General features: G+C 36.6%; 1 protein-coding gene across 9 annotated transcripts in view; it reads left to right on the top strand.

The window, feature by feature from the left end:
* TOX (thymocyte selection associated high mobility group box) overlaps positions 1-25,537 on the top strand; it is a 219,771-nt gene that overhangs the window by 86,345 nt on the left and 107,889 nt on the right. The window contains exon 2 of one of the 9 annotated variants that reach the window (XM_035318439.1): positions 12,715-12,761. The exons of the other annotated variants lie outside the window; for them this stretch is intronic. The gene's annotated coding sequence lies outside the window, so the exon portion shown is untranslated. The remainder of the gene's footprint in view (positions 1-12,714; positions 12,762-25,537) is intronic. 9 annotated transcript variants of the gene reach the window in all.

Raw genomic sequence — 25,537 nt, 5'->3', positions numbered from 1 at the left:
TCAGCATGCTCTTCCTTCTTTTGCAGGCAGAGAGGAGACCTTCCAGTGACTCTTGCTAAGAAAGCTGAGCATTTCATTACGGTTATTATTTCTGTGGAAAACAGAAAAGTGTAATCTTACCAGATTAATATATGTGATAACTCAGTGTTTGTGCAATCTGATTTTTAGCAGAGCTGGGACTACAACTCAGATGTCGGCCATTTAAGCACACAGTGCTTGCAAAGCTATCATCAATATGATCACACTAAATTTGTTTCAGACTTACCAACCCCCACAAATTCTTGTCTTCATCATTTGGCAGAGTCATATAAAGTATTAAAATGTCTATTTCATCTCCCTCTGTAGGCTGATCTGCACACAAAAAATATTTTTTTGCAAGTTAAAAGTTCACTTGGTAAATTTCCTACTGCAGTGAGCAAAACGGTTCTAGATTAACACAAGGCTTGATTACTGTTAGTGCTTGAAGGTGGTTATAAATCCTTTTTTCTAGTTTGCCCTGGTTTCATTAACTAATAGACACATAACTGAGTAATATTTTTCTTTGGGACTTCTACCTTGTACAGTGATGTTTGATGAATTTTCAGTCCCTAAGTCTGTCAGAATATGCCTCTGGTGTATCTTGAACAAGTCCACAGAATTGACAGAACCAGATCATCATAGCTAGCCTTTCTGATGGCATTTATTAATTTCTCAGAGCTTGTCAGTGACATTATTCCCATATAATTTAAACAAATACTGGGGAAACAGCTTTTAAACCAAATATCAGTGATTGTACTTCTGTAGCGTACTGGATAATATCAGCAACAAATACATGTTTTTACTCCTTGACAACTTTGTATAGTCTGCCTTGTGGTGAGACTAACCCAATAAATTCATTCACAGCAGTTGCACAGGCTGTTTAGAAATGAGGATCAAACCATTACATGGGTCTCATTCAGAGGAGCTGTAGCAGCAAGCTTGTGGTTTAAACTAGGGAAGTGCATAGCTCATTCTGCATAATTCTTAGTAGAATGCAAATGCGTAGCATTGGCAAAAGTACAAAGATATTGCTGTAAATTAGTTGAATGAACATGTTGAATTTAGCCAAATTGTAATTTATTCCTCAGGCTCCATTTTGTTTCAGGTCCATTTTCCACTTTCAGTGGAAAGTTTTTTTCATGAAAATAAAATTCTATGCTTTCAACATTCTACTTCTATGTTCTCATTCCACTGACTATTTGTATTATTTATTTATATGATTTATTTATTTTACACTCTTCCAAAATAGAGCTGCAAATGTAAAACCTATGTATTTTACAGTATATGTGCAGTCAGTTAATATCAGTTGAAATTAAAAATTCACTAAAAGTGATGAAGAAATTAATTGCATATTTTTAAACTTGTGTAAATAAAATTGTTTTGTACTGACTTGAAATATGTCAATAGCAACAAAAAATACTATAACAGTTAACAACAACAACAAAAAATCCATAAAATCTGTCAAGAATATGTTTTTGACAAGAATAAGAAGAAGTTTTTGTCATGAAGGCAAATGTTATATTTTCAGTGGCATAATTATGTGAAAACTTTAGAACTTGTTATTCAGGATTGAATGTACAGTGTCAAATCCAAGAGTTATTCTCTATTATTGAGTCCCAACATATCAAATTCATGAAATCTTGGGGATGTGAAATAAGCTGATTTACAGGGTTCTGTATCTTATTAAATTTATGCATACTATTCTGTTTTTCAGCATGTTTTATTTATATAGGAGACCCACTGCTATTTCTAAAACTTAACATGAAAGCTTGTAATTTCATGAATCAAACAAAAAGAATAAGTAATATTTTTTAAATAATTAAATATTTTCACCACTAGAAGTATTGTGTTTCTTCAATTAAAAAAAAAAAAAAAAAAGAAGAAGGAAGAAGAAAAAGAAACTGTCCATTTTCATTGCCCAAATTTCAGTTTAATAGCACAATAAGTGGAAAGGAGATTTAGGTTTTTAGACATCATAAAACCTACTTCAAAAAAAATGATATTGAAACTTTCCTATAATTACATCATGATACATATTTCATGGTTTTAATTTTGATAGATGAGAATGCATAATTCTATATTTCTATGATAGCATATAGCACTGCAGAGCCACCCAAGGAGGGTGGCAAGAAGGTACCTGAATTTTATTGTTCTTAGTGTAAAGCCACACTAACAAAAACTGTGGTATAGGCTGAGCAGATCTGTGATCATCCAGCAGATCATCCAGCAAATCTGGATGGTGCTGAGGACCAGGCAGGGCCTTGCTTCATTTTGTTGGTGTGCTTGTTTTTTGGAGGGGTGTGACTTACTATCAGCTCAAATCTGGCAGGTCCCAGGGACCTAACACACATTAACAGTTGCAGTACATCTGGCAGTTTTGTTTCATCCAAAAGTAATCTGTTTTCTGTGGTTTAAAATACCTTTATGTGGAGAAAATGCTATGAAAATGCACTTCTCATCTGAATTAAATACCAAAGTAAACAATTCTAGAGACAGCCTGTGGAGAAGAGCAGTGAAGATAAAGTAGGAGCTAAGGGGAACTGTATAATTAATATATAACTTCTTTCTTTTTGCTTAAAAGCTTTGGGAGGAATTCATGATCCTTTTGCTGGAATTGCTGCAAACTCCCTTACTTGTAACCTGTCTTGTAACAACCAGTAAGTCTTACCCTGTGGTCTCATCTACAACCAGTACATGGAGATGTACTAATCAGCCACAGGACTTACAGTGCTGCAGTCAAAAAGAAAAAAAAAAAAAATATATGCTGGAGAATATGTTTTTTTTGACTTGCTGCAGATTTTATTTTTATTTTATTTTATTTTTTTTTGTGATTATGGGTTGGGTTTTTTAAAGAGAAATACTGACAGTATTAAAAACTTTGATTCAGCAAGTTTTGTGGTAAGCCTTCTGGAATGTCCAGAGATTAAACTTTAGCCATTGACTTTCTAAATAAATATTTTATTGAAGATTAATGCATCTTAGAATATCTGTAGTATTTTTTGGTACCTTTGGTAGATTATGCTGCAGGGCCTCAAGAGAAGTGTTAAGTATTAGGTGTTAACCTAAACTTACTTACAAGTGGGAAGGACTGTCAAGCAATGTAAGAACTTCTGTCATTATAAGAGTAATAAAAAAATAAACAAGGAAAGTGTGGGGTTGCTGCTGAGTTGTGATTTATTGAAGGTGGTTGCAGATAAGTCTGAGATCAATGTTACCTTCACCTCTGTCTTCATTAACATTTGTCAGTCTTCACTGACAAAATTTCCCGGTCTTTTGAACCTAGAGACAGGATTCAAGGAGAAGATTATCTAACAGCAGTAAAAGAGGATCAATTCAAGGCTGTCTTGAGAAATTTTGACCCATACATGGCCATGGGACTGGATGGGAAATATCTGGAACACAAAGAGAGCTGGCTGATATAATTTTGAGGCCACTCTCTATTGTCAATGAAAGGTCATGGAGATCATGCGATATTCCTAATGACTGGAGATAGGTGGTATCACACCCACACATCTTCAAGAAGGCAAAGAAGGACCATACAAATAGGTGACAAGCTGTTTAAAGCCACCTTGGTTCCCCAGAAAAATCATTTTCCTCTTGGAAGCTGTTCCTGCACACATGGAAGAGAAGGAGCCTGGGAGCAGCAGCATGTATTTCCCAAGTGATAATCATGCCTGACTGATGATGTGTTTGCCTTCTGTGGTGAAATAACTGAATCTGTGGAGAGGAGAGCAGTGGATATCTCTGACCTTGTCTTCAGAAAGAGTTTTGACATGACATTCCTCAGCTTGCTTTTATTCAAGTTTGGACATTACAGTCCAGATGAGTGCATTGCTAGGTCTGTGAAAAACTATATGAATCATCAGGCTCTGAGTGTAGCAACTAATGGTTCAATGCCTTGTCACTGATTACAAGCAGTTTTTCAGGAGTTTCTCCTGGGACTCGTCTTTTTTAACATCTTTATCAAAAACCTAGAGGAGAGGACAGAGTTTCCAGATGACACTGAATTGTGAAGGCCTGTCAATGCACTTGAGAGTAGTGTCACCATCCATAGGCATCTAGACAGGCCAGAGGAACCTGGAGGAAGCCAGCAAGAACCTCATGAATTCAACAAATGCAAAATGCAAAGTCCTTAACATGGGAGAGCTCAGTCTCTGCTTTAGTACAGGCTGGGGACTCACTGACTAGGATCTGACTGGCTGGGATGCTGGTGAAAAGGATCTGGAGATGCTGATGGGAAGTGGTCTGAATATAAGTCCTGGCAGTAGGTGAGGCTAACAGCATCTTGGCTGTATCAGCATTCCTGTAGTCATGAGATCAAAAGATTTTATTGCAATAATTTGCAATTTTGCATTATTAAATTACAATAGTTTGTCCAGTTTTGGGCCCCCTCATAATAAGAAAACTTGATAAACTGGAATACTTTCAGTGAAAGGACACCAAGGTGGTCAGGGAGAGATAGAGAGACTGAGACTTGTTCAGCCTAGAGAAGAAGAGGTAGCTTTAGGGTACCTAACACTACACAGAACCTACAAGGGAGTTTCTATGATTACAGAGACTGTTTTGTTTGTTTGTTTGTTTGTTTTTGTTTTGTTTTGTGTTTTTGTTTGTTTGTTTGTGTTTGTTTTGTTTTGTGTTTTTTTGTTTGTTTGCTTGTTTGTTTGTTTGTTTTCCTGAAGTGCACAATGAGTGGACAAGAGATGGTGTTTATAAATTGAAACATGGGATATTTTGACTGGATGTAAAGAAAATAAAATCCTCTGTGGGGATAATCTAGCTGATGTAACAGCTTACCTAGAGAAACAGTGAAATCTCTGTCCTTGGAGTTTTTCAAGACTGGTCTAGTCAAAGTTCTGAACAAATTAATCTGAGTATATTGTTGACCCTGTGCTGAGCTGGGGACCCTTGAACCTGAATGTGTCTGTGATTCTAACCCAAACAAGTCAGTACAAGTTCTGGGAGTTTCCACCCACTTTTCACATTGCCAGTATTTCATAAATCTTATGTTAGCCTTGATAATTGGCAGAATTAAAATATGGTCATGAGAATTTCCAAGAGGTAGCGTGGAGATTCATGAGACTCATGACAAGAAAATATAGTGGATTTAGATGCCTTACAGATGTCTTGTTTTAATTGAGTAGTCAAGTCAGTAGATTTTTTTTCCCAGTGAAGATGTGTCAGTTAGAAATTCAGAGATTCTTGGAACACTTCTTTAAGTGATTATTACTAGAGAAATATAAGGCATCCTTATTCAGTGTATGACACAAGTAAATTGCTGAATAAGTAATTGCTCTGAACAGTCTTCAAGTAAAACTTGTTTAGATAAATAATTTATTTAATAATTTAACTCCATACAAGTTGGGTCTTTAAATATTGCTTTAAATGTTTCATTTTTGTGTTCACTCAAAACACTTGTTTTCTGTTCTTTATAATTGTTAGAGCTGATTGGTAAGTGCTTTTGGTGAACTCAAGCATGTTATGCAAAAGAAAATCTGACCATCCAAGTCTATCTTGGAACTGGGTAATTGCCTGTACAGGAAGCAAGCAAGGGCTGAACTGCTAAAGAGTCCTCTGTATGCTTGCTGTGGTTGCCAACATTATTTTTGCATTGTAAAAGAGTGTGGTGAGATGGAAAGCAAAATTGCTCTTACTCCAACAGGAGTTGAACAGGAGCTGCAGTGACTGTAACAAATGTAGGAAGACTATCCAGATTTAAAATTTGTATTTGATATTAAGGTTAATACTTCAGATCCACTTGCATTGATGCAAAATAGTTTTTAATATTGCCCGTTGTTCTGGCAAGGAGCTTGGGAAAGCACAAACTTTCAGCTCTACTTTTCTGCTCTTTTTAGTTTTTATTCTACTTCAAGCATTGTTATATCTCTTTGGAAAAAAATATGGAATGATTGTCATTGGTGGTGATTCAGGCAGACAAAAGACAATTTTCTTTTCATTGACTCTGTTAACCCTACAGGCTCAAAATAGTAAATATATATATATATAATAAAAACAATTGGTAAATTGAGTAAATTTGACATGGGAGTGAGAACAGAAAAACATTATATAAGAAGCTTTTTTTAGTGGGTATGTACATATGTAAACACAAGAAAGCATATATGTATTAGCTCTTTGCAGACTGTATTCTTAAAAGCTAAGGATTTTTTGACTTATGGTCATTTGCCTCCATAACAACATCTGTAATCTTTTGAACGGAGTTAATTTTACAGATCTGTGACTGCAGTGGGTGGTAGTAAAATGCATGATCGTTCCTGAACTTGACAGTGGTGAAATCTCTAATTTGAATCCAAATGTTAGAAACAGAACTTACCAGAAGAGTACATCTATCTTGATTTCTTACTTTTTTATGAGTTAGCAGCTACATCACAACTATTTTTCCTTCTTATACTTGTCAGTATAATTTCCTAGTGAATTTAACTTATTTCCATATTCTTCAGTGTTTAACTATAATTTTTCCATGTCTCCCAGTCATTTGAGTGTAGTTTATAATGCCACCCTTTTTAGCTGAACAGACTGCATGTCCACACTCCATTGTCCATGAGTATTAGTTTAATTTTATTCCTTTGCAAATATGGTTAATCTCTTTTCCATTCGAGGCCTTATCTGAAGTCCATAGAAGAAAATGTGGGAGTCTTTCCAATCTTTTAGCATATGCACAAGATGCAGAGATATTTTCTTCTCACTGCTGTAGCATTGAACAGATTCATGATCTAAGAGTACCCTGGTAGCATTTGGCAGCAGATTTGAACACTTCTTGCTAAAAAAATGTTAAAATATTTTTGTAGATTGGGTGATCCAGATCTAAGGGGCCTTGTCTGCAATCATGCCAACAAAGTTATGCATGACAAAGTTGAACATGACTTTTCTTCCATTTCAGCCATTGTTACAGCTTCAAATGGAAGAGGTAAAAGAGCACTTATAGCTATGATATGCAGAATAAATTATTGTTAAATATAGAAAAGCTCAGAGGCTGGTTTGAAATCAGCTGTCAAAGGGCATGGTGCCAGCTGCTTTGCATGAGCCACTATTATTCCTTATTTCAGGAGACAGTCCTTGATATTGTTGTCTCTCCAGTCTTTGCTCTGGCTTTAACGTTACTTTATTTATTTATTTATTTATTGAGACTATACCCTAAATGGCTGTGCTTGATTTAGGGAACACTAGTCTTACAAACCCAAAGTGAACCTGGCCAAAAGCCAGGTAGTGTATGAGGAAAAAAGTGAAGTGATAGAAACCGCTTATTTTTTGTTTCCCAAAATGCCCATGGTATTCCGAATGATATGGTCAACAACTGACAGGCTCTGTTTGTGCTGTGCTCACAGCAGGTTCTTGCTCCAGTGACTCCACTGCTTATTCACCATAGGTGAACAGAAACCACAAGAGAAAAGGCCTGTTTCATCTTTTGAGAGACTTCCTCACCTGGGACTTGTATGCCTGATACTGGTTTTCTTTTCATGTCCATTGCAGTTTAATTGCTCTTTCAGATGGCATTTTCCAGTCTCTTCCAGAATGTTGTTTTGGGTCACCACTTAAAACTGTTTGTCTAGCTTTAACTAACCAACCTGAGTTCTCAAACATTAGCTGTAATGCACTCATCTATAATACTTTACAGGTGTTCCTAATAAATGGCAGAATAGATAAATACAGCCATTTTAAGCAATGCTAAGAACAAAATACAAGCAGTATTTATTTATTTATTACATTTATTTGGGTTCTTTTTCTGACAACATGGCACCAGAGATCAAAGACCTTTCAAAAGCTGTTTAAAAATAAATCTTCCTCAAAACACTCAGAATAGGGATTGATGTTTGTCATTATGTTATTTCGCTGACATTGGCATAAAGAAGTATTTAACCTAAGTCCACAGTGAAATCAAAAACAGAACCAAGACTGGAATTTCCAAATTTTTCACTGTCTGTCCAGTAGTAATATTTATCTCTCTCTAGGAAGAAGGAGCTGAGGTGCATTCTAAAGCAACCAGAACCAGGTGTACAGAAGTGTAGTTCAACAGAGCACCAGGGCTTCTGCTGAAATATTTTAAATTCTGAGATATATAAACAGTTTTCTGTAAAATATTTGACAGCTGACTAAATTTCAAGTGCATTTACATTTGTGGCAGAATATCTAAATTGCATTAGACCAGATCCATGGCAGGGGTCCAAACCAAAATTGACCTGATCATGGCTTTCATGTAATCTCTCAGCAAGGAAAAAAACAAAACAAAACAAAACAAACAAACAAAAACTTTATAATTTTGTTCTTAAAAAAAAAAAAAAAAAGTTTTTTATAGTTCTTGTTTCATATCAGAACTTTAGCTCTTTTGATGTATTTTTCAAATTCACACAACTATTCAATCAGAAAATTCTCAGTCATTTCTGCTGTATTGTGAGCAATGAGATGTAATAAGTACATGTTATATCTGCATAGTGCAAGTGGACATTGTAGAGTCCTTTTTTACATTTTGTTATTTATTGTAGATTTTTCATATAAAGCATGCATTTTTTCTGTACTTGGATAGTTTTTGGCTGTTTTTCTTTACAAAGAGTTTTAAAGGAAATTCAAAGCTAATGATGTGTTGTTGTGGGGAACTCTACTACCACATTGGAAATCTGCTCTTACAAAACCAAACATATGGTAACATTGCACCATATGTTGACTTTTATATTTAGTAAATGCATAAATATGATATAACCTTTAAAAAATTCATTTTATTTTATTTTGACTGATAGGGCTTCATTTTCAAATGAAACTATATGTACTCCTTCCAAAATGTGTCATATTGTTGCATTTCCTGAAAAATCAATGGAACTTATTAGTACAATGTGAAAAATATTTCCTGTAATTTGTGTGCACGTGCCCCAACTAAGCTTGAGCAGTGATGCATACAAGGAGAAATGCGGCTGCTGAAATGTGTACATCTAGTGCATTTGTCTGTAACTGTAGGTTCTTGATGACTGCATGATAAAGATTTATGTGAGAAGTACAGTGTATGAAAGCTCAATTTGAAAGTCTGGTCTTCTTTTTTTCTGTATTTTTTTCTTTTTGAACTTATGAACATATTAAATCATATTAACATCTGCCTCACTGTAACACTTCCTGTTAACTTCCCCCCCCCTACCTGTAAGTTTTGTTTTGTTTTGTTTTCTCCTTCCTCTATAGCACTTATGGAGACACTTTGGCTGTGTCACACTAGTCCATTTTTGTAGCTATCCTAAGACTTAAGGAGCCAAACACAATTCAATGTATTTCAGATTTAACTCCTCCGTGTGCATTCTTGTGGAAATCAGTGTTCCAAGGAAATCCAAAAATTGCATGCCCTCTATTGAGGAATGAATCATCAAGACCAGTCAAGGCCAAATTCATTAGAAGTGATGGGTTACATTCATCAAGCAAAATAATGCTCATTCCCAACCATAAAACCACACAATGATTCCTTACTCATTTACTTTACTTAACTTGTGTAGTGGTTCACACAATAAATGCTTTAGCCCATAGCAAAGTTCCTATTGTGCAGACGCCAAACATAAGTGCTCCCTGTGGCTTTCTTCAAAAAATGTTAACCAGATTAGAAGAGGAAAAATTTCATCTCCTCTCTAACAAGCCCTTATACAATCCTTCAGAGTACTTTGCTTAAATGATGAGACATTTTTTATCATTTTTTTAGTAACTATCTTTGCAACAATATCTAAGCTATCTCCTGAAGTTTCTTCTACCAAGTCACTACTTCACTTCTGTTTTTATCTGAATATTGGAACAAGTATGGAAAGTAAAAATATATTGCTGGAGAACATGGAGGATCAGATGGGAAGTAGAATGACCAAAAAGGACATGCGATGTTTTTGACAACCTTTAGATCTGAGCGGTGGTTAAAGAAGTAACAAGTAAATAGTAGAACATTTAAATATGAATGCAGTGCTGCTTTATAGTTAGGCTGTAAATTTTGTAATAACTTTGATTATTATTATTTGCTGACTGCAAATACGTTTGTTATCTTTGCTGTACAAAATGATGTCATTTCTAAGTGAGTCTTCCTTATAAAGAGCATCTTTCAACATCAATCTTTTTACACAACAATATTATTTTCTGACATAAGTAATTCCACATGTTCTGGGACAATAGGGCATAATCCATTCTTTAGCCTCGTGATGCTTTCCAAGGATGTACGTTCTCTGTTTGCATGATTTTCCTTGTGATTTGAGGACTCAGAATGTAAGGTGGTACAGAAAGGTAGAAGTATGAATGATGCACTGACTTGAGGTAAGCCTGTATGGTTGTGAAAGTGTATGTTTGCAATCTGTGGAAGCAGCTGTTTGTGCTTGTGGGGATGGATTTCCTTTTTTTTTTTTTTTTTTTTTTTTCCTAGCAGAGATGGAAAATGGATAGGCTCAGTGAAATACACTGATTTTTAAATGTACCTTTTCCGAATCAGGGAGCTCTGTCAGTCATTAGATACACTGTACTTACTATAGTAATCCTCATCTGCAGGTACAGAATGATAATACACAAGATCTAGTCAATCAGCTGTAACTGTCATTTAGTTGTAAAGGTCTGAGAGACTGAAATATTTTTGTTTCTTGGACTCAGATAACATAATTCAGATGTAACCTGTGCATGTCAAATTCTGCTTTACTTTCATTTTACTTCTGAAAACAACTATTTTTACATACCTTGAGTGAGCCACATCCACTAGTTTGAGCAGCTTAGATGTATAGCCTGAGGTTGTCCTGCAAGCTTTCATTTTATCATTGTACAGGCACAGCACAGCATGCCAGGTACAACCAGTGTAAGGAGGTTTCTAGCATCTCCATCATACAGTAAGCTCCTGTCAGCAAAAAGATCCTGTGCGTTGATACACTTGTTAAATTTGACAAAGAGCATAGATTGTGTAAATCATGCTGTTTTCATTGATTATAGTCTGAGAGTGCATTAACCCTCCTTAAGGCTCCAGAAGTTACTTTCAGAAGTGTGAGTAGAACAAGAAACATGTTTAGTGAAGCTTTTCGTGGATTAATTTTTTGTTAGAGTATAAAATGTTTTCACACATTAAAATGATACTTAGAATTCCTGTTTTTTATTTTATGCCTTCATTGAGCACTTGTTTACAATAACCCCTGGAATGTTAATTTTCACTTACATTTGACAGGGGCATACTGACAAGAATCTTGAAACACGTCTAGTGTTATACCAACTATAGTACTTAAAACAGTTCTCTGGGTGCAGAGAATTTTCTGCATAGGAAAGAGAGATCCAAGTTTTGAATTACAAAGTGATTGCCACAATTTAGATTTATCATTGCAAGGGCTTGATTTAATGTGAGACTGTTTTGAAAATGTGTTTTTATTCTCTCTCTCTCTCTTTTTTATTTTTCTTTTCCTTTTTCTTTTTTCCTTTTCCTTTTTTCCTTTTTCTTTTTTTTTTTTCCTTTCTTTGTTGTTTTTGTAGTTGGAATTCTCTGTTTTAACATCATTCTGAGGGTCGTTGTTGTCATCAGCCGTCCAATCCCATCCCATCCCCCTCCCTTCCCCCCCCCCCCCCCTCGAAAAATGATACTCCCTTTCTTCTTGGGGAAATAAGTGATTTACTCTGTTTTTGAGCTTCAGGGCCAGTGCCTAATTTTCTTTTTATCGCGTTCTTAGTTCTGTAGTAAGCAATTTCCTTTGGCTTCACTGAACAGAAATTCTTTGGATATCATAATTATAAACTGTACATTATTAATTCCTACAGTTATTTTTAAAGAGAGAGATTATAGCATGTAGTTTTGGACTGCTTTTATTTTATTGTCTGTGAGTTTATTAATGTTTGTATATGTAGAGACTTCAACTGATGGACTATCAACTAGAAAAGGGCCAAACATTATATATATATGAATCCAAAAGCACAGCATAAAGTTGCCAAAGTGAAATTGCCAGTGTACCTTAATCACATTTTTATCACCCTATACTTTACTCAGAGGAACATATTTTCAGCCAAGTTTTATATGAAACGGATCAAGGCATCTCACAGTTCTGCAAGACTCATATATTCAGTACAAATTATCCTATAGCAATTCAGAAGTCTGTGTTGCTTCTTAAACATTGTGCTAAATTGTTTCTTCTTTGACTAGCAGTCTGCACTAATAAATACGAGTCTGGATTTGCAGGCAAGGGTGGAATCATTTTGTGCTGCAGTGCCATCAGCCTGTCTGCAGATTGACTACAGCAGTGGAAATTCTTCATTGGGAAGGTCTTGCATGACTGCTTTTGCCAATTTGGTTATGCAGGCAGCACTGTATAAAACACCTGCATCCAGTCCCTGTGATCCAACCCACTCCTTATTGCTCCTGACTTTTGGGGAAAGTGTCCCATGAACAAAACTATTTCCCTCAGGCAAGGAAATCCTTTAATACAGCTGGCAAAACCCTGGTTCACTTTGGGTTTGTAAGACTAGTGTTTCCTAAATCAAGCACAGCCATTTAGAATATAGTCTCAAAAAAATAAAAAAAAAAAAAAAAAAAAAAATAATAATAATAAAAAAGCCAACTCAGTCAGAGTAGAGCAGAGTTGCTGAATCCTTCCTCTCCCCTTGTCTCCACATCGCTGCTTCGCAGCTCTCAGCTTGGGCTGGTGAGTTGGTGAGTTGAAGACGATTACCAAGTCCACAAACACACTGAAAAGCACAGTGCCTTCTTCTCTTTTCCAGTCCTCTTCTACTATCTTTACATATCTCTCCTTTTTACACTGTCTGCAGCAAGTATATCATTTATTGGTTAATAAGTTGTCTGACAAGATAGCTACTTTGTACCTAATTGTTCAGTTTATTTATGTATTATTGATGAGCTCAGACTTGAACTCTGCTTTCCTTAGAGGCCGCTTGATAAATCTGTTGGCTAATTCTACCTTAGACACTGAGTTACCTGCCATAGCATAATACATGGCATTGCTTTTCCTTTGTATTCTTAAAAAAAGAGGTGGTTATACATTTCCAATGAGCTGTGTTTATCAGTAAGAAATAAAATCAGATACATAATTCACATTACTTTCTGTGTTAACAAAAGATCTCCAGTGATGCACTGTAATGCATGAAATACTTGCACAGCTTTTAAATCAATGTTCTGACTATTCCAGCTTGTAAGGGCTCACATATCTAAAAGAACTTCTGAACTGCAAAATCTTGATTATGACTTAAACTGTTAGACATGTCAAAACACTTACAAAACTGTGTGTTACTAATATGATCTGAAAATATTGGAAAATTAATGACATTGTGCTCTACTCTCCAAGGCAATAGTTACTATTGCAAATGAATGAATAAAACACCAAATTAATTTTCTATCAAAACATGAATCTAATGACAGCACATTTTTGTACTCTGTTATTATTTCTGAACATTTGACTTGTAGGCACTGACATAAGGGAATGTTGGGAGCATGAAAAGAACTGTAGAGTGCAGGAAGAAACAGTACGAAACAGTGATATTCTATGACTAGTGACTTATGAATTCAGCTATTAAGACTCTGGAACCTCTGCAAAACTCTGGAGCCTCTTAATACTTGTCTTAGATGAATATCACAAAATAGATTGTTGCTGACACCAAAAGGGACTGTGTGTTGAATGCATTAGCCTATTTAATGAATTCCCTAAAAATGAGAAAAAGGCAAGCTGTACCTCAGGTAGAGCTTAATTTGCCAGGCTTGATTCATGGATGTTTCTCTTGATGTTTTTCTTGAAGTCAATTGAATTACACCAAGTTTTGGTATGATTTTTTTGGTTTGATTTTGGGGTGGTCCCGTGTGGAGCCAGGAGTTGGACTCTGTATTCCTTGTGGGTTTCTTCCAACTTAAGATCGTTTATTACTCTATGATTCTATGATACCAGCGTAGACCCCAATGACTACCATGGTACAGGCCCCATTTATGTAAAGATGCTCTGAGTGATGTTCTTACCCTTCCATCAACAGATACAAGATCATTTCAACTGGTACTTTGTGTGCTTTTTAATATGGGAAGGAAGGAGGCAAATATGTTTTTGGTAATGTTTACGTAGCTGTTGTGTTTCGCTGGAGTCTCATATCTGCAAATCAGGGCATGATTTGTCCATTTGATTTTCTCTGTTCCCTCTTTACTTTTTTTAAGTAATAAATAAAAAAATAAATTATTTTAAATTTGGAAAGTTTAGCCTGGAAATTAGCTTGACCGTGTGAAGAAAATTTCTGAGTACATAGAGTCATAATCTCAAGCACAACCATTTTCAGTGGGTTTCTCCCAATTATATTGTTTGTGTGCATTTCAGTCTTCCAAATACAAATAACATTTTAAAACAAAATTATTCAAGCCATTTATTTCAAGTGTAATGTGCACTCATTTAATGGTTTTTAGGCATAGAAGATTATGATAATTTTCATCACAGATTTTATCAAATAAGGAGGACGGTGTATTAAAAATTCAGTAGCTTATACAGAGAGGTGAGAGAATGTAATATGGGGCACTAAAAACATAAGGCAGATTTTCCATGACATTAATGTTATAGAGTACTTTTGTTGATTAATAAAATGGGTAAAGAGTCTGACTAGGCTATGAGATTGCTGAAGTTAAACAACGATTATTGTACAATTGGGTAAAACAGAAGCAGATATTGTGATGCTGTGGGGAAAATGAAACATCAAAAGCTAATAAAAAGCCATTTTATATCATAAAAGCATAAGAACAGCTCCATCAAGCTTTAATCACATTGTTATATTATGCATTTATTTTAAAATTATGTCAGCTCATTAACAGTGGTTATAACGAAGATTGTTATAATTCTTGTAAGATTAGCAAATGCTAAATTTTGCTTCTCTTTCAGTGCACTGAATGCAGAGGCTGTGCGAACTGTAGGATTATCCTTCTAAAAGCATCCCTACGGTGTTCTAAGGATTTTGTTGCTATATCAGTGTTGTGGTCCACTTTGAAAATGCTTACACCCACTTTTCAGGAACTGGTAGTTTTAAAGCAAACCTCCCCACCCCAAGTGAGGGGAGGGCAGCAGAGCACAGGGCCTCCTCATCCATAACTCTTCTTCTACCTGTAGGAATGCAGAGTAGCCGTGTCCCTCTGGACAATGGCATGTGCTGAATGACTGTGAGTGATGATAGCTCTGCTGCAGCTTGGCCTCCCAGCAAGGAGCACATGCTGGAGCTCCTTTCACCATCAGCAGTGAAAATGAACCTCTTCCCTCATGTATTTGCATGGCCCTTTCCAGCATAACGGAGCTCAAATTGTTGTGCTGCAGTCAGGGACTTCAAAAATACAAGACAGGACATTTTGAAGTGACATAGTATTATTAATACTAATTTGACACAGCCATCATTACCATTTTCACCTTTTTATTTAAAAAAAAAAAAATCTTAAAAAAAAAAATCTTCTTGGGGCCAAGATGTTATTTCTGTACAGAACTGGAAAGACCTAACAAATAAATCCTGTGAGTGGGAGCACTCAGCTAGATACTAGAAAAATGAATTCAAATCTACATCAAGAGTATTTGGAAAGTTCATGGACATAAGAAGCGATACTGTCCTCTATGTGGCTATCCTAAGACTATGTGGTTGTGGTGGTAAATTGGTATATGTGGAAGCAGCAGAGAAGGACTGAGCCAGGGCTTCCGACAGTGCTACTGTGTGGTTGACCTGTCATGTATTTTTCTAGAAGAGGATTATTTCATTTTTGAATGTAAAAAATGTTTAAAAGTTTCAGTTTCATTGTAAGATTCATCTTGGAAATCTCAAGAAATTTTGGTGATTTGAGAAAGGATGTGGCAATGACTTGGGCCAAAATCCTTGGAGCTTAGGTCTTCACCATTTGTCAGAGATCATGCTATATACCCTCCCTATGATTTTCTATGCTACTGTGTATGTCAGGTGAAACTTTCATAGGCTTCATTTATTAAGGGCTGGGAAAAACAGTGTGTTCTAAATAATATGTGTTGGGAGGAAGAGGCTGATACATACCCACAATCTGGATGAGCCCTGTGGTGAAACTGTGCTGAAAGAAATATCTGGGAATAGAGAACACAGATTCAAACATTCATTTTGCATAGCACATGAAGTGGTGAAAAAGATATCCATGAAGTAGAATGCACTGAAGTGGTTACAAATGAGGAAATGTTTGGGGGAAAAAAAAAAAAAAATCAGAGAAAGTTAAAGTAACTTAAAATAGTGTTCCTAAAGAAGAGGACAGAATATCTATGTGATGGAAAAAGGTCTTAAGATAAAATAGTAAAATTGCTGAAGAGTTTGAACCAAAAGGGGAAAACGCATGGAAACACCATTGTTGGAACTGCATCCAAGGCAGAATTTGACAATAAGGCTTCGCAGATTCTGTGTGAAACCTATTCTATTATTCTGGGGATGGATTTGCCTGTCCAGAGTGCTTCCTTCCAGCACTAACGGGACTGTCTCTTGCTGATTTGCATGGCTTCTTGGAAAGGCTGCAGCCATGGTGCTGATAATGCCAGGTTTGAGTAACTTTTGCTATCTGATTTGCTGTGAGGAACGTACAATAGTAATAGATTCAGAGCGTTCTGGTTGCAAAAAATAGCAGCCTGCGCTGAGGCTAGCACTGTTTCTGCAAGTGGGAAGGAAGAGGAAATGGAATATTTGTTGTCTTTAAGAGATTTTGGTAGCAGGGTGACAGATACAGCTGTAGCTTTTTATTTTAACTCTTTAGCTTCAAAACTAAGAAAAAATGAAATTAATTTGTACACATTTACTGTCTTATGTATGGAAAGAAAATCTACCAAATGTGTGAATGAAACAACATTGCAGACTAACGGAAAATAAAACAACTTAGCTACTTAACAAAACAGAAACGAAAGATGAAAATATTCATGGAATAATTTAGTCATAAAATGAACTGTACTCTTCAAAGTCAAATTTTATCCTAAAAGATGTAGACAGAACACTTAGAATTTTTGAGAACTGGTAAGTGGTTTCATTATATCAAGGACATATCTTCACTGAAGTCAGTACAAGAAAAAGTAAAATGTACATCTTTTCCTATTCTGCTTTTGAGTAGTATTTTGAACATTTTGAAATGCCTCTGCTTTTGATTGACCTATTTTGGAACAGAATACTCCAAACTGCTCTATGTTGTTCTGTCAGCATATCTCAGCTTTACCTATAGACCATATAGCAAAGGCATAAGTCAAGCCTTGTCAAAATTTTGAATCTTTGTTGAAACTGTTCCTTGTGTTGCTTCAAATGCACTTTTCAACATGCATGGGGTTCCAGGTCCTTCCTTGATGCAAACAGGCCTTTAAACATATAGAATTTCTCGTGAAAGTAATTCTGTTGAAATTAATGGAGTTTGTCGTATAACAGAGTAACTATGAATAGAAGCAGAACTGTCCACATAGCTGCAACAATAGCTGTTTTGGTTAACTATGATCATTTATCAGCGCTACAACACGTTATAGTTGTCATGAGAAGTCCTTGTTATTTAATAGATGTCTGTGTTTTGCTAAAGCCTTGCAATTAGTCATTTTTTGTTATCACCCTCCCCAGGTCTCAATTAGTTGTACCTAATAAGATCTTATCACACTGTGCTAAATAATTTGGTTTACCAGAAATTTAAGCTGATTTGTCCCATTTGTGTTTGGCATATTCTTCACCATTTTATGTCTGTTCTGGTACATTTCTGAGATATTGGGACCTATCTCATCACAAATTTGAATAGGTGCTTGATTTTAAGTAGTCTCACAATCTCATTCCCTTTAATGGGATGATTTTAATGCACATTATGAACAAGTTCAAGTGACCTTCTACATTGGTCTAGAGTACTGAAGTTCTTCTTACCTGATGAAGCCTTTCTTTAACTTTTTAAAAATACATTTATAAGTATGCTATGGTTTTCTTTTCCTAACTCTTTTAAATGTGAGGCATAGCAGTAAGTAGTCAAGATTTTCTAGTTACCAGACAATTGTTACCTTCAGTGTACTTCTAAAGTCCCTCTACCATAGGGTTTTCAGAGTAATGGTAGAGTTTTGCTTGTGCTTTTGTTGTTATTGTTGTTGGAGCCCATTTTATTTCTAAGTATCTGCTGTGTAGAAGCAGATGTACTTTCCCACAGGAACTATATATACACTCAATTTGCTCTATAAATAACATAGTGGGTCAAATTCCGTCCATGGGTCCCTGAACACAGCTCCCACTATAGTCATGCAAGGGAATGGTATTGTCCTATTTGTGCAAAACTCATTCGCTAAGGTCTGTGGAGCCTCTCCTGCCGTGCTGCAGCACAGGGGGCTCTGCATGTGGATGTACAAAATCTGATTTTTCCTTTTGTCATCTGTTTGCTTTCTGTAGATTCTTTTTATTAAGCTTTTCTGTGCTTTATTATATAATTTGTCATTTGAAATGACAAGGCAAAGTTGAATATCAACGACAACAACAACAAAAAATTACTCTAGAAACTCAGAATTAAGAAGGGCCCTATTATCTTACTGCTGTGGTTTAAACCAGCAGGCAGCTTAGTGCCACGCAGCCACTCTCTCTCTCTCCACAAGTGGGATGGGGGAGAGAATCAGAGAGGTAGAAATGTAAGAGCTCATGGGCTGAGATAAGGACAGTTTATTAGGTAAAGCAAAAGCCTCATGCACACAAGCAAAGTCAGACCAGGAATCCATTTGCTGCTTCCCATTGGCAGGCAGGTGTTCAGCCACTTCCAGGAGCGCAGGGCTCAGCACATGTAATAGTTTCTTGGGAAGACAAATGCCATCACTCCCAACATCCCCCCCTTCCTCCTTCTTTACTCCAGCCTTTATTGCCAAGCATGATGCCCTATGGTATGGGACATCCCTCTGGCCAGCCTGCGCCAGCTGCCCAGGCTGTGTCCCCTCCCAGCTCTTGGTGCACCCCAGCCTCCTCACTGGCAGGGCAGCACAAGGAGCTGGAAAGGACTTGGCTCTGTGTAGACACTGGTCTGCAACAGCTAAAACATCAGTCTGTTATCAACACTGTTTTTCTCAAAAATCCAAAACACAGCATTGTGTGAGCATCTATGAAAAAAATTAACAGCCAAAACTCTGACACTTGCCATTCTACCCGATCCATATCCCATCCAAATAGCAATGGCAAAATTCCCCTCACCGTCCATGACACAGGATCAGACCTTGTCAAGAAATTGGCCAGGTGCATTGGGCTTGGAAAATATTATAAGCCTGCCAGGTTAAACAAATTTTCCCAGCTACTGTGGTCAGAAAAAGAAAGGTCTAATCTTAGTTATTCAAACGTTTCCACCTTATCACCTTATTTTCCCAGTGGGTGGCTACATCTATAATTTAGTGTGGATTGAGTAAAATAATAACAAAAGCATTTGCCACTTTGATCTCAGTATGTTTATTTAATGAGTGCTCAATATGCAAGAGATAGTTTAGCATGGGAGTCCAGACTACAGGGCGTTATGTGGTTGGGTTTCATTAAAAAAAAAAAAAAAAAGAAAAAAAAAAAAAAAAAGAAAAATTAACACCCGAGGTTAAAAGGAGCAAGAACCCAGCTGAGTGAGTTCAGAGTTCATCTCTGCACGCTCACTGTCTTCTATTTAAATGTGCACAAAGGACTAATACAGTACCCGCTCTCCCCTGGGCTGTCTTTGATACGTTCTGCTGTGCCTGGACTCTGCCACTCCTCCTATCAGTCTGATCCTACTTCTATTAGCCCGCTGTGCTCAGCACTGTAACCTCATTCAGCTAGTGCTCTGCGTGAAGGCTAACAACTTCAAGGCTCTGTCAGGCATTGACACATGCAGGCTCCAAGCGGGAAGCTAAACACTCCCCTTCACCTTCTCTCCCCTTCCACATTAACCTCTATTAAGTGCAGGAAAAACACAAATGCTGTAGTGCCATCATTCAGGTTTTAACTACCAGTGTGTATTTAGATTTTCAGTCAGTTTGCCACCTCTGAGAACGTACTCCGGAAACCCTTTGGTTCTTTCTCTTTCTCAGAACCAGATCAATAAATAGTGAGTTAGCTTGGGAAACACAGTGATAGAAGATCTGGGGTAGGTATTTATGGCATAGAGATAAAATTCTGAAAGAAAACTTTGACAGGGCTGCCTATACTTTTTGAAATTATAGTGTGTCTTATAGATGGAAAATGAGACAAAAATGGTCTAATTTTAGGAGAATCAAGCAGAGTATTTTCAAATCATCTCCACTTTGAAAGGCAGGCTGTAGAAAAGACACAGTGCGGTGCTAGTCTGCTATCAAGCTATGATCCAAGCACTGAATCCTACATGTATCAAAGTCCTTTGGGTGCTCAGGGCAGAGAGAGTTTTGTCACTGTTGATGTTTTTCCTAAGTATAGACGTCTGACAGCCTTTCACTGAGAAGCAGCACCCTTGCTTCCAGCTGTGTGGCATGCTGCCCGTGCCCACCCAATTCACAGTTCACTCCCACTCCCCAGAGTGCAGATTCCTTCCCAGCTCCACCTGGGAGCAGAAAGCACCTGCTCTCATTTTAGCTCTCTGAAGCTTTGTCTAAACAGGGCCTACAGTCATGTCTTTAATCTCTCAGGAAGGGCAGATGCTCCTGGCAGATGACACTTCCCATACAATAAAAAAGTAAGTGACAAGTCTGAGGCAGCAGGGTGCCTGTCCTTTCACAAGAGTAGCAGGAGCACGGGTGACAATATGCCTAACCCACACATCACCATACTTGGATTAATTAAACATATCATAACCCACATTCTTGGTTTAGACTGTCTGGGTAAAATGTAAGAAAATGAAAATGTAGGATTTATAAATCATTTTCCTAATATTTTACTCTTGAAAACCTGTTACAGAATTAAAGTGAATAAAAATAACAATCCTGAGACACACCATCTCATCTCTAATGCTTGGCATTCCTAGCTTTCCATAACCTGGAAGACCCTTAGTATTCCAGGTTGAACGGGATTTCTCCATGCCCTGCAGTAATCACCTGCCTTGGGCCATACAGGAACATCCAGCTCTTTGAATTCAATTTCTTTTTGCAATAGTCCTCCATTCAGGCATTCTCACCCAATGTCATAGTCCTCCAATAATCTTCGCTTTTGAAAAATAGTCCTGGAAGGAGGGAAGGAAGACGGCAGAGCAGAGACAATCAAAGTCAATAGTACTAGATTGTTTTTTTGACAATTTTCCCATGATAGTCCTTCAGTGAGGTGTCAGGCTCCTTTCCCAGAAAGGGTGCTTGTCTGGAATGCATTACTGCAACCTGTCTTGGGCAAATTTAAACATGCGTTCAGTTCAGAATACAAAATGGAGTTCAGGAAACAAAATGGAGTTTCAATTTCATACAGGCATGCTGTTCTCCCAGACTGTATCAAGAAAGGGGTTTTCCATCATGCAGTATTGTTTACAGAACATAAGTGTTTTTACCTTTAAAAGTTGCCATAACAAGATCAACTGTTTCTTTAGCATAGCCATTTAATGATTTATGTTGCATCCCATCATTATTTTAGTCTCATTTCAGCAGCTCTGAGTAAAATAAAACGTCATTTTGTCACTGAGCAACCTGACACAATGTCCACTCTTGGCATTTGGTTAAAATGAATGAAATTACTTAGTTTTAAAGCTTTTTCAGGATTAGTGGTTTTTAGATAATGTAAGTTATAAATGATATCTATAAGCTGTATGCACTAAAATCACTAAATCACTAGAAATGAATAATCTTTTTCTACAATGTTCTTCCAACATTTTTGTAAAATAAAATACAGGGTTGAAGCTCTGTCAGAGCAAGGTAAACTACAGTTAGAGGGTATAGCTGAAGTTTACAATAAAATATAGCTTCCAGTTCCAATCTAAAATGGAAGACATTTGTATTCAGATTGTGACTATTAACACAGCAACATCCTTCAAAGAATTGAGTAGTCTAGTCCAAGTGGCTTTACACAGCAAATGAACCTTTTAAATACAACAGCTTTCACCAATTCTATGATTTCTCCCCTTGCTGCTTCTCCTTTAATCTTTACATTTCAGGATCTCTCCATTAGGATGCACTTGTACACAAAATAATGTCCCATGCTGCAGAAGCCTATGTGCTAGTGTTCATCATGCTTCCTTGCCTACATCGCAGTTGGACAAGATATAGTACTATCACATTGTGCTGCTTTTCAGTATGAACTAGGAGAAGCTCAGGTCAGCGTCAGTTCAAGAATCCATGTGCTTGATTTTTTATTTTTATTTTTTTTCTCTTGGCTAATTTTACTATGCCTGCGGAATGTAGGGCACATATATGTATGTATACAAAGAGAAAGCAAATATGCAATTCCCTCAGAATACGGAAGCTGTGAATGAAAAAGAAGCAAAATAAAAACTCACTTCTCCCAACAACAGTAAAGAAGTTTGGTTGGAAGAAGCCAGAGAGAAAAAGACAGGTGAAAATCCACTCTCCTTGTAATCCAGATAGCACAGATAACCCTGGCAATGAAGACAGTTATCTGGCATAGAATAAGGTAGCCTATGGGGAGAACAGGATGCCTAGTTAGGCTGGAAGCCCATGCTAAACCTGTGCATCCCTGTAGCCATTGTCAGCTCAACTAGGTACATGAAGTTAGTGCAGGTATATCTGTGTATTTATAATCACAGTATATGCACATACAGGTAGCAGTAAAGATATATGTTCTGCTTCCAGCTATTATCTTTGGCTTTCAGCCCCTTCCATTTTTTTTTTTTTATTTTTTTTTTCTGCCCTGTCTTCCTTTTTTGTCTTCCAAATTCCACTGTATATTTAGGCTATAATGAAGATTCTTTAAGTTGGTATCAACATGTTGTAGTTGTCTTGTTGTAGTGTCTTTGTGACATAATCACATATAAACAAAGAACAAAAAATACAGAAATGCTGACAGATTTGTCTGCCACATAAGTGGGAAAGTGAAAGCAGGCTTCGTGGCCATTGCTACATCCTACAACTAATGCTATGCCACACTAATGGAAAAGTAAAGCCAGCTTTGGATCCCTTGGTAAAGCCATGCCTGATAAAACAGCCTTACCACTCTGGACATTTGTTGAACTCTGTCATAATTCTTGCATCAGTAGCAGTCAAGCAGTGTTTATGTATGTTCCTAACTTATATGAGTAAATTGCATTTTTTAACAGTTCTTGGATATTTTGTGCATGTTTTTTTGCTTGCTGAATGTTGTAACTTGTCTTAAAAAGGCTTATTCTACAGGAGATTCTAACTGGCAATGCCATAGTGTTGCCTGAATGTTTTATTTATAATAATAATTTAAATAAAGAATATGACACAATTCTGAATATAAATGGCTCCAAGATATATATTTTTTCATATTACAATGCAGTCATATTCTTAGTTTGCTTTCACCCAAACTTCTCATGCAGTTACACTTTAATATGAAAAGAAATGTTGTCAAGAGTAGTTATTATCACACATCAGAATATTGTATTAGCATTCACTTTTAATAGATTAAAATGAAAGATTTTGAAGTCTGCCCTTAATGATACTGAAGGGTCTTGAAGACACATTGGGAAAGCTTTAGATGAAATGTCATATGATATATATACATCATACATAGGTTCAAAAAAGACAGTTCATTTAACTGCCTTCCTTTGTGTTTCATCTGTTGTTTTGGGTGAATCATCCACAGGTTAAGTGATGCTTGTGCAATTTGTTTGCTTAAAATCAAGCACAGTGATTGGTGGGGAAGTTTAGGAAATACAAGTTTCTTGTAGACCTGGGATGATGAGTAAAATAAGACAATTTTGGAGGCACAGAGTGTAACCTGGAAGAATAAAATGTGGTTGGAGACATCTTTGGGTCATATTTGCTGATCTGTTGACTCACTGGCTATCTGGATAGGCTGCTTGAACTTCTGTTGAATAAGACTATATAGAGCTGAATACCAACCAGGTAGACCTCTCAAGAGTTATAAAAAGGTGAAATAATTTAATATTGGAAAGAGTATTCATTTCTGATGTTTGGGGACCTGTTCTGGAAGCTTCTGATACACCTTGGGCAAATAAATTGTAGGACTTTCCAGATGATCATGCTGTTGGCATTTTTTTCAGCATTTATTTTTTCAGTGGGGACTAGTCATATTTTTGGGGAGGGGAGAGGGAAGCATGGATACCATGCACTGTATCAGTGTCTCTGATCTGAACTTCTCTTCTGTCATTGAAGGCTTGTGTACCTTTTTTTTTCCACTGGGGTGGGATATATGGGTCATCTGTATTCCACACTTCTTTGGAAGAGATGATGAATAAACAATTCAGCATTTAAGTGAACTTTTTTTTTTTTTTTTTTTTTTTTTTTCCAGCTTTGGTTTACATAAATCATAATTTCCCGATTTTATAAACATTTTAGTAAACACTGAGAACTTACAGGAGGTGTCTCCTGAACACCTGCTGTAGAAAGCGTATATGTATATGCTTTGTCATTCGAGTTTACAGTTGGTTTGCAGGCTCATGTTTGATGTCTTAAGGACCACCAAGGAGCCATGCACCACACTGCACTAGTCTGAGGGCAGGTAATAATTTATATAGCTGTACATTTAGTATAAGTACTAACATGACAACAGTGTTAGTGTTAGCTAATGCATTACAGCCTGCATCCTGCAAATATAAACACTACAAAAAATACATATTCCATCAAATCTTATTGAACTGTACAACCTATTACAAAGTTTTACACATACTTCTAAGAAACAGAGGCTAAATATTGCAGTGACTTAACTCCATGTTTGAATATTGAAGAAATTCAGTAATAAACCGAACAGCTGCTGGGTATTTTTATATATTAAAAAATCACTCACATTTTACAGACATTATGCATCAATATATTTTTTTCTGAGAATTTACCCTAACAAATTGATTTGAAATGTTGTAGAAGGTCATTTCTTGTTTAAGGTCAAGCCAAAAGGTCAGGAAGTTTAACTTTAGGTATAGATTTTGTCTTTCACTTTCATTGGTACATGCTTACTTTAAGTCCAAAGACCATAGTACAACAGAGTAACTTCAGAGCTAAGCAGAAGGCCACAAGCAAAGAAAGGAAAGGCAGAGATCCAAGATTGACCAAGATTGTACTTGTACTTTTAGTAGCAAGACCCTGATCAAATAGGAAGCTGATTTAAGAACAACACACAAAATGATGAAAATTTCCAAGATTCATGTAAAAATTACATTAGGTAAATTTTTCTGTGAAAGCAGATTTGGTGATTGTAAGCTTGGGAGCAAGGACAGCTGACCGAACATCCAAAACAAGGAAATCCCTGAAAAATTATTATACTTTAGTAAGATTCTTTTCTCAAATCGCAGGCTCAGGTGTTACAGAAGGCAAAATAAATTGAAACAACCCTGCACTGCATCTAGCCAATATGCAGTGAAGGAAAGAAATTTATTCATGTTCATTGCAGCTTAGCATATGCAACATCGTATTTGAATTATAGCAATGTTTGTTGTGCAGTGTAGCAAATACATGACTATAATGAGGGAAATTCAAAATGTGAGACTTCAGAAATCATGGTCTCCAGGGCAGATAGGATTGCCATAACTAGC

Source organism: Oxyura jamaicensis, chromosome 2 (genome assembly GCF_011077185.1).
Source record: "Oxyura jamaicensis isolate SHBP4307 breed ruddy duck chromosome 2, BPBGC_Ojam_1.0, whole genome shotgun sequence".
In the NCBI taxonomy this organism is placed as follows: domain Eukaryota; kingdom Metazoa; phylum Chordata; class Aves; order Anseriformes; family Anatidae; genus Oxyura; species Oxyura jamaicensis.
This window is presented reverse-complemented; position numbering and strand designations above follow the sequence as displayed.